The 10,746-nt window shown below is 39.6% G+C and overlaps 1 protein-coding gene across 1 annotated transcript in view; it reads right to left on the reverse strand.

Moving 5' to 3' along the window:
* The window catches only part of tert (telomerase reverse transcriptase), a 41,292-nt gene that overhangs the window by 15,741 nt on the left and 14,805 nt on the right, over positions 1-10,746 (reverse strand). The window lies entirely within an intron of this gene.

The following is a 10,746-nucleotide window of genomic DNA, read 5'->3' on the forward strand; positions in this document are numbered from 1 at the left end:
GACACAACCCTCACCATTTACCTGGGCTTGGGACCAGCACAAGAGATACACTGGCTTGTGCTCCCTAGTTCCCTATGAACTTATAAACTTACATAAAGTATTTGTTCTTTTACGCAGTTTTACACTGAAGTTAAACAGACTGTCATTTTTTTTTATTGAAACATTTTGCACTAATTGTTGTGTTTTGTCCAAACAGGTTATAATGTGGAGTGTGAGAAGAGCACACCAGTGAATTATTTCTGGTACCGTGACACGCTGAACATTACCCCAGACATCGAGGTTAGCGGTTCTTTGCAGTGGTGGATGGTTGTCTGTCTGGCCACTGCCTGGTGCGTAGTTTACATCTGCTTCATCAAAGGCATTGAGTCCATGGGAAAGGTCAGTGATCACAAGTATATATAGAACAAAAAGTAACAAAATTTGTGTGGTCAAGTAATTTTTTGTTGTAACAATGCTTCTTGCCATTAAATCTATTACCAATGGAAATCCTGTTTAGTTTCTGTAAATGGTATCACATTTATTAGGAAAAATGCATTTATGGTTGGACAGCTGAGTATGTGGGTTGTATCAATGAAAACCTTACCAATCCAAATTTGGCGCTGCAAGCAGGGTCATCTGATGATGTGGCGTGGACCTAGAGAAAAGTCAAGTGGGAAACACCCTGAAATGAACTTTGTCATAACCTTCTAACTCCTGTGAGAACAAGGCATTCAGATCAGTTCAAATCAAAAATACTTTATTTATCCCAAAGGGAAATTACCTGTATAAATAAAGGTTGATTGATTAAATGTAACTCATCATCCTGGCTGCATTAAAGACATTCTGACACACCAACATCTATTGCTCCTTGTTAATATGATCTGAAAAGTGATGGGCTTTCTGAAATATTGGTGGAATTTAGAACTTAATCAAAAAAATGTATTTTGTGGTGGTTTATTATATGATATAGAAGGTTGCAAGTTCGAGTACAAAGATTTGTAGACGTTGTGGCAGAAGTGAAATGAAAAATGGTGCCTGCATGTGGGCTTGTGATGCGTGCATGTATGGACTCATGAGCCAATCAGCTTCCAGGAATCGCTCATGATCAGAGTGTGAATGAACCCCAAACAAGATAACCCTCAGCTAAAGAGAGATACTATTACCCATGCTTGTTCAATTCTCTAATTCAATACTGTAGTGTCCAATTCTGGTCCTCTAGGACCACTATCCAGTACATTATTTTTTCTAGGCTATTGGACACCTGATTTAAATGAATGAATCAAGATTTTTGCAGAACCTCAAGACCTGCTGAAAATTAGGAAAACAACTAAAGCATGCAGATCCCTCGAGAATCAGGACTGGGAACAACCGCCCTAGTTTTACAGTCAAAACATACAGTATTTCTGAAGTCGTAGTCAAAATAAAATATCCTTCTTTGAAAATACTATAGTTGCGATTTGATACAGTTTGCCTAGTTTGACGTATTTCTTAATTTGTATCTTAGATTTTATTACTGTTTTTCTTTACAATTTATACTTTTGTTGGATGTAACTGGGACCCTGTGTACACAATTTCGTTCCACCACATGTACCACATGCGGTGCGAATGACAAATAAAGAAACTTTGACTTTGATCTCACAGCCACAAAACCAAGTTGTAGCAGTGGAGTGAGCCTTGGTACCATTTCCAAATTTAAGGCCAAATTTCATACAGAAAGGGATGTTACAAATAGCCTAAAGGCCATGACGAGAGCATTCCACGAGATGACATTCAGCAACCAATGGCAATCTGGGACCAAACTCCAAGAGTTTGTTCACCCCCACAGAGAAGGGTTTAGCAGAGACTACCTCCAGAATTGGAGTGGAGAGTATGGATTGACATGTCTGCATTCTTGACCTTAATCCCATTGAACATTTGTGGGATCAATTTGGACATGCAGTTCAATCAAGAGCGATCAACCCAATACTGGCTGACAACTGGGATGCCATCCCACAGCAGTGTGTGACCAAGCTGGTGGTCAGCATGAGGAAGAGAAGGTGCAAGGCTGTTGTAGATGTGTATGGTTCTTCCACATGCTAATGAGGCCCTTGTCAGTTGAAGGAATAAATTGTCAAATAGCCAGAATGTTTTTTTCAGACTTCAAATATCAAATTCAATAAACCACATCAAACAAAAGTCAATAACAAAATAAGCTGTTTAGTATTGGCAGATATTTTTTTGGAAGTTTTTTTTATAAGCACAACCCACATCCTCAACTCTGCTGCTAACCCCACTAAAGCATTTTCCTAACAAATGTGGCACCACTGAAAGAGAAATAAATGGTATTCTAACTGTATAACATTTATTATGAAGTTTTGTTACCACCATTAAATATTCAACCAAACACAAACATCTTTATTTTGATGTGAACTTTATACAACTCTTTAAAAATTTGAACTAAAATCCCTTTTTTGTATTCATGTTTTTTAGGCTGTTTATGTCACAGCCACTTTCCCTTACTTGGTGCTGACCATCTTCCTGATCCGTGCCCTCACCCTGCCTGGAGCCACTGATGGTTTACTTTACCTTTTCACTCCGGATGTGAGTTCTTGTTTTTGTTACTCCGGTATGTGATCCAAGGTTTTGTTTTATTTCAGATGCTTACTATGTATGTTATTCTCCTTGTTGCAGTGGGAAATCCTAAAGAACCCACAGGTGTGGCTGGACGCGGCCACCCAGATTTTCTTTTCTCTTTCTGTGGCATTTGGAGGCCTCATGGCTTTCTCCAGCTATAATGAAGAAAGGTAGGACTTGGAACTCCTGGCAGACTTAGAGGGCTGATAAAAATTAATAATTTTTCCTCCGTTCTCTTTCAGAAATGACTGTGAGAGGGATGCAGTTCTTGTAGGAGTAATAAACAGTGCCACGTCTCTTTACGCATCCATCCCCATTTTTTCCATACTGGGATTTAAAGCCACCAATGGCTTTAACGCTTGCCGAAAAGAGTACGTATGCAAATCTACTTGTGGCGGTTTAAAACTTCTTTATGCACAAATTTCCAATTATGGAAAGTATTATTATGATTTCTATGATCCCGTTTGCAGGAACATCCTTACCCTGACCAACCACTTTGAGTTTTCTGACCAAAACATCACATTAGAGAACTACAACTACTGGTTTGATCATTTCAATGTGAGCTATCCAGATGTTATATCCAATTTGTCACTGAGGGAATGTGATCTACAAACATTTCTTGACCAGGTACAGTAGGACTTTGAACATTCCCCACATATATTTGTCCTACTCATCATTAAATCTTTAATTCCTTGTTAGTTTTGATCTTACCATGTCCCACTTTCCAGTGTTCACCAACATGCTAATTTACCCAGCTCAAGTTTCTTGACTATCTTGTATATTTTTTTTAATTCCTCCTAAAGAGTGCTTCAGGGACTGGCCTGGCTTTTATTGTGTTCACGGAAGCAGTCTTGGCAATGCCTGGCTCACAGATATGGGCCATACTCTTCTTTGTTATGCTCTTCAGTTTGGGTCTCTCCTCCATGTTTGGCAACATTGAGGGCATCCTTACACCCATCAATGATCTCAAACTGATCCCCAAGTGGTTCCCAAGAGAACTTCTGACAGGTACCTAATTCAACTGAAATCACTCTAAACAGGCATTTGATTTCTGTTTTTGAAATATTTGTCCCTCACTTCTTCAGGAATAATTTGCTTGATATCCTTCTTGGTGGCCCTGATCTTCACCCAGGGTTCAGGAAATTACTGGGTGGAGGTCTTTAACAGCTATGTGGGCTCTGTACCTCTGCTCATCATCGCATTCTTTGAGATTGTTGGAGTCATTTACATTCATGGAATGAAAACGTAACTTTTTCTTTCCTTTCTACATGATTTCTTAAAACTTTTAAAACTCATGCACAACTTTGATCCATGTTTTCTGTCTCCTCTTACAGTTTCAGTGAAGACCTCTATTTCATGACTGGGAGGAGGCCCAATATCTACTGGAAGGCGTGTTGGATGGTGATTAGTCCACTAATGCTCCTGGTGGTGTTGGTTGCTTATGTGGCCATGCAGGCACAGATATACCCAACGTATCCAGCATGGGACCCAGACTATGTAAGCAAAACAAGTAAACTGATAAAAAAATTCAGTCTGAAATATGGTGTTAAAAAATAAATCAGTGTTCTTTTATTTTGTAATATAGTTTCAGCAAATGCTAAAACATACCAGTAATTGATATTAACAAGGTCTGTCTGAATTTGATAAATGTATTACTAAGAAAGGACATTTGATAACGGGTGGCGTTAGGGATTGGGTGTCTTGCTCAAGGACACCACGACATGTGTGCACGGTGGGGAGTTGAGCCTGCAACTTTCTTGTCCCAAGTCGCCCCCACAATAACTTGACTTACAATAACATATGGGTTACAAAATATAATACAGCTTAGCACAAACCAGGTACATATCTGGCATTCATGGGGACAGAGCTGCTGTATGTTTCCAGGACATCCTTGTAAAAGAGCTTGATGACCTCAATGGATTTCTTCCTGGTAAAATAAAGTAATAAAAATTTTTTTTTAAATATGAACTGACTTGATACCTTGTATTTACAGGATATGAATCAGTACTTATCTAGTACATGATTGTCTTTTATGTACCAGTTGCGTGCCCAGTTTGTACTCTGGGCTGTATTATTTATTGCTACAAACGTATGTCCACATTATCTAACACTACCCTAAGACACTAAAAAAACACTTAAATCCAAGTTTCAGAAAACCATCTGTAAGATGACATTAATTTGCAGTTAATATATTTTAAAGCTTGGAACACCACATTTTTCAGTTTCCATGGACAAGAAACAAAAATTAAGTCCAGTTCCATGAATCGCCATGCCCTGGATGACTGAGAGCCTTTACTGTTGGATAAAAATATCCTCTACTCATCTTACTTCCTCAAAGAGGCCACACTCTTGGACACGAGAAGATTTTTAACTGGTTTTACTTGCGAGGACAGACTTTCACAACAGGTGACACAGATGTACAAAGTTCTACATGTATGGAGCCCAGTCAGGAGAACGTGTCACGGGCAGCGTGCAAGAATTGTTTTTATAAGCTTATCAGCTTTCACAGCTCACAGACACGGATGACCTTGGCCATCCAGCTGCACATGCAGGATCAAATCAGTTCTCATTCAGCCCTCCCTGAGAGAGAAAAGAACTCTCTGCTAACTCAAACACATGATTCATGGGCAGTTAACATTCTTGGCCATACGGACAGTTTATTTTTTGTGAAAAGACGTTTCGTCCTCAATCCAGAGGGCTTCATCAGTCTGAGGAGTCCCAAGTAAACTGTTTTCCCCACTAAGCAGTACACTCCGTAAGTGGACCTGACTTAGTGAATCCTGTCCAGATGACCTGATTGACCATTATTGGATTTTGTACCTGGATGATTGAGCATGAACTTTGATGTCAGGAACCACTTTGGCTGTGGCTGTCTGACTGGGAGGAGTCGACGAGGGACAGGACAGCCCCCAGAAACCACTTTATCACAAGCAAACTGGTTGGTCCACTTACGGAGTGAACTGCTTAGTGAGGAAAACAGTTTACTTGGGTCTCCTCAGACTGATGAAGCCCTCTGGATAGAGGGCGAAATGTCTTTCTACAAAAAAGAAGCTGTCCAGAGGACCTGACTGACCATTATTGGATTTTGTACCTGGATGATTGAGCATGAACTTTGATTAAAATTAAAAACATCCATGAACCTTGACCAAATGTCCCCTGACGTTTACCAACACATAAAGTGACATGTACAAAGGTTCATGATGTAGTTAGTTTACATTTGCTCTAAAGAACAACACTATCAGAGTTATCTCACCCATTTGTGTTTAACTAACTCTTAACTAAATATAGAAATAACTATATTTTAATGGTTCACCCTGTTTTCTTTTAAGGAACTATTCCCTCAAACTGAGTTGAAGCCCTATCCAGAATGGGTGTTCGCCATAATCGTACTTCTCTGTGTGCTGCCTGTGATTCCCATCCCTCTGGTGGCTCTCTACAGACTGATCCGCTCAAGAATCAGAAAGTCGCCAACTCCAGCTGCACCGAACCCCTACTGCAACGAAGGCTTTGAGGTTGAAACACAGGAACAGAGGAATCAAAGAGCTTAAAGAAAGTGGGGTGTTCCAGCAGCCTGATGGCCGTCTCCATTTTTTATCCTGAATCTCTGACACCAGATCAGTCTATTTAAAATGGAATATAGACGTCTGTTTTCATGCTGATATTTACCAATAATATTCTTCTATAATGTGTGGTTCATGTGGTTAACATTCAATATTAAAGGAGTGGTGGTCATTTCTAAAGTGATGTTCTGTCCAATTGTTATCAATACTTTATCAGCCATGACAACAATCAGTGAGCACAGAGTTTGAAGAAATGGGCAAAAGTCCTCCTCCAGACTAACAACCAGCCAAACACAAGCCCATTTAATGTGAGTGTTCATGAAGCATCACATTGTGATCCATTTTTCTTCCGTACATTTTTCAGCATCTTTCTCGTTCTACAATTTTTGTGCTATTTCAACAAATCATAAATCAAAATGTTCAGCTCTTTTAGGACAATTTTGCTATGACTTTTGTTGTTGGTGCAACTTTAGCTTTTTGACATATTTAGCCTTTTCTGCCATTTTTTTTTCTCATAGGAAATGAATTGAGCTCATTTTACATCCTTCAAATCTTTAGATCTGTTACAACCTTTTACTGCTCCTTTCACATTTTGTTCTGGTTCAGCATCTTTCAGCTTCCTTGTGCAAATTTAAACTTTTTTTTTCAGCTACTTTCAGCTGTTTTTTTCAGCAGTTTTTGTGCCTTCTGCTAACTACAACATGTTTGTGCTTCTTCTAACTTCTTTCTGCTAATTTCAACTTATTGTGCTCCTTTCAGCTTATTCATGCAAGTTTCAGTTTTTTCTGCTAATTCAGCTTCTATTTAGCTGTTTTTATGCTAATTTTAGCTTTTTCAGCTAATACCACATATTTTATACTCATTTCAACTTTTGTCTGCCTAATTCAGCTAAAATGTGCTCTCTTCACTTCCTGCTTGTAATTTCAGCTTTTTTCTGGGGGATTTTCTGCTAATTCCAGTTTTTTCAGATAATTTCCACTTTTTTATGCTCATTTCTGCTTCTTTAAGCCTAACTGCGCAAACATGTTTTTTCTGCTTTTTTTTCTGCTAATTTAAGCTTTTTCCAACTTTTCAGCTAGCATTTTTAAGCAAATTACAGCTGTTTTCAGATCAATTCAAGTTTTTCATGTTACTTCAGCTACTTTCAACCTAATGAAGTTCTTTATGATCCTTTCAACTTTTTTCTGCTAGTTTCAGCTTTTTCTGTTCTTTCAGCTAATATCTTTATTTAGCTCTTTTGATGCTAATTTTAGCTTTTTCAGCTAATTCCACATTTTTAGCTCATTTCAGTTCTTTCTGCTTCCTTCTGTTAGTTTAAGCTTCTTTTTGCCTTTTCAGCTACTTTTCAGCTATAGCTTTTTGTTCCTAATTTCAGCCTTTTTGTAGTTAATTTCTTAATTTCTGTTTATTTAAATCTAATTCAGCAAATATGTGTTCTTTCTGCTTTCTTCTGCTAATTTATGTTTGTTCTTCTATTTCAGCTGTTTTTCAGCCAGTTCTTCTGAAATATGCAATCACAGCATTTCGCAGGAAACTCAATTTCTCCGTTTTTTATTGTTTTTCAGCCCTTCAAAACAAATCTATCAAAACTCAACATACCAGTGTGAAAGAACGCCATTAGCTAATATTCAACATTTTTACATGACACTCTTGGTTTGCAGCTGTTTTATCACTCGAACAATGTTTGTGTTGTGAATGGTCTGTCTGCTAAAGTATGTGTGCTGAGCACGGCCATTCTCTCTTTAAGATATCAAGATATTTTGTAACAAATTGTACATTTTTAATAAAACTTTATATCAATTCTAAGTCACAAAACTTGAGATTTTCCTTATTTTTACTTTGGATTGTAAGTAAATCTTCAGTGTAAAGAATAGAACACCATTAAATAAATCTACAGGCCCTCCTTATTCTTGTGCACTGTTTGCATCTAAATGTTTTTCAAAATGGCGTCATGTATTTTATGTGAAAAACCATCATCAAGTGAAACTCAAAGTCCAAAGGAGCAAACAACTGGGCCTTTTAGCCAGCTCTGCTTTGGCTGCTGTTTAAATATGTTTTTATTCTTCTTGATTGACTTGTAAATGTTTTATAGGGTGCGTTTATGACTGATGGTTATCACTTAAACACTTTATATCAGATGAGTAAGACTTGTTTCTCTCTTTTTTTTTTACACTGTGTCACACATCATTTCTCTGACACACCGCCAGAAGAGCCAAGTCAAAGATTGTCAAGCTCCTCACCTAACCTCAAATTTAGACACAAATTCTTTTCTTTTCTTTTCAAATGTAAAATGCAAAAATTACAATAAATCCAGTATAAATTGTGCTGCCAATAAATAAATAAATACAACTGGAATGATTGGAAGTCCCAGGTTTCCTTTAGGCTGGCTACCTTTCATTCCAGAGTTGAACAAGTTCAAGCTGAAAAATGAAAGTTGTAGTTTTGGTCAACTCCAGAGAAGGTTATGAACAATCTAAAACAAGATTCAGAGTTTTTCTGTTCCTATTTTAAAAGTTTCTCAGCTACGACTAATTTCAATGTAAGATGCATCCATCAAATCTCATCCTTCATCTTCTGCTTGTTCCAAAATTAAGTCACGGGGCAGCAGCTTGAGCAGGGAGGTCCAGACATCCATTTCCACAGTCACCTCTTCCAGATCTTCTGGGAGGACTCCAAGGCGTTCCCAGGTCAACCGAGAGACGTAGTCTCAGCTGGTCCTGTGTTTCACGGCCAGGACAGAACCTTCATTGTTCCTTCTGAATCTGAGGTTTGACCATTGACTCGTTTCTTCAAGACACCTTGTAACAAATGTAGTCTTCTGGTAGCTTTGGAGGAGATGCTGTCTGAACTGGAAGCTTGGCTCCACACTGTAGAAAAACCAGTAGCTATCCAGGTCCCCTTAGACAGCGCGGAACCACAGAGGCTAGGTCCCGTTAGAGGTCCTCCAGTAGACCCCGAGCAGCCGGGACCCCGGCTGGGTGATGGTCCAGAGTAAGCGTAGTGCTAAGACTAAGACCCCAGTTCACCACTGACCCGTTCCTGTTTCTAGTAGATTTTCCTCGCTCAGTGACACACTCGCTGAGAAGCAGACCCTGGTTATTGGCAGCTCCATAGTCCGAAACATGGCTTTAGGGACTCCAGCGGCCATAGTTAAATGTATTCCGGGGGCCAGAGTGGGCGACATTGTTAGGGTGACCAGACGTCCCCGATTTTCGGGGACAGTCCCCATTTTGGACGACCTGTCACCGGCTAACGCTGTCCCTGAAAATGTCCCCGATTTGAGCATTTTATGAATGAGAAAATAAAATGTTGCATGTAGACTGTTACAGTAGCCGGGTGCGTGGGTGCAGTTGCGTACAACAATCGCTGTTACTACTGCAGCTGGTCATGCCGGCGGTGCAGCGCTGACATTACAGACAAAGAAGAAGAGCCGCCTTTAAAACAGAAGAAGAGCGGCATGAGTTTGTCAACACCGACGGGGAGCTCTGCTGTGATATGGTATGTTTGAACAGATTTATTTAGTTTAACTGGGCTGATCCTACCGTGATAAAAGTTTTGTTCGCAGCAGAAAATGTTTCTAGTGTTGTCAGCTGTGTCCAGGTAAAAAAAAAATAGGGCTGAGATGTGTTTAGTTTTACTAAAGACGAAGACCCAAATCAAGCTTTATTAACAAACAGATCAACAGAAGGCAAGAAGAGGAGTAACTGCAGCTCGAGTGAGAGAGAAATCATCACAGGATGATGAACTGCCTTCAGGCTCAGTTAAACTAGTTTAGAATTGACACGTTGAATATTGCATGAGGGTGCACGCACCAAGGGTCCAACCAAAGTAAGATGTTTTAGAATTGATGTGACCTTCAGTTTATATTTTCAGAGCTAGTTATGAGTTGTTTTGCTAATATATTAAAACTCAAATCAATCTGCTGGCTCCTCAGATAAATAGTGTGAACTTACTTTTATATATTAATTTTTTTTTCTCTCTCTCTGTCCTCCGGTGAAACCAGACATGTTTCCCTGTCTCGAGCTTTTTGTATTACTGCATCCAAATAGCTGATATTACCGGTATCATTTCTCCTCAGGTTCCACATGTGCCATGTGTTCCAGAGTGCCAGCTGAAGCTGAATGTCACCTTATCTGGACAATGGCTGAGAGGGGGGGCTCTGGACTGTTCTCTATAGGTGAAAGATCTGGACTGCAGGCTGGCCATTTCAGTACCCGGATCCTTCTCCTACGTAGCCATGATGTTGTGATTGCTGCAGAATGTGGTCTGGCATTAACGTGTTGAAAAATGCAGGGTCTTCCCTGAAAGAGATGACGTCTAGATGGGAGCACATGTTGGTCTAGAACCTGAACATAGTTCTCTGCATTAATGGTGCCTTTCCAGACATGCAAGCTGCCCATGCCACAAGCGTTCATGCAACCCCATACCATCAGTGATGCAGGCTTCTAAACGGAACGTTGATAACAACTTGGGCTATCCTTGTCCTCTCTGGTCCGGATGACATGGCGTCCCAGTGTTCCATAAAGAACTTCAAATCGTGACTCATCTGACCACAGAACAGTCTTCCATTTTGCCACACTCCATTTTAAATGAC

The sequence above is a fragment of the Nematolebias whitei genome, chromosome 19 (genome assembly GCF_014905685.2).
Source record: "Nematolebias whitei isolate Nwh7 chromosome 19, NemWhi1, whole genome shotgun sequence".
NCBI classification, from domain to species: Eukaryota; Metazoa; Chordata; class Actinopteri; order Cyprinodontiformes; family Rivulidae; genus Nematolebias; species Nematolebias whitei.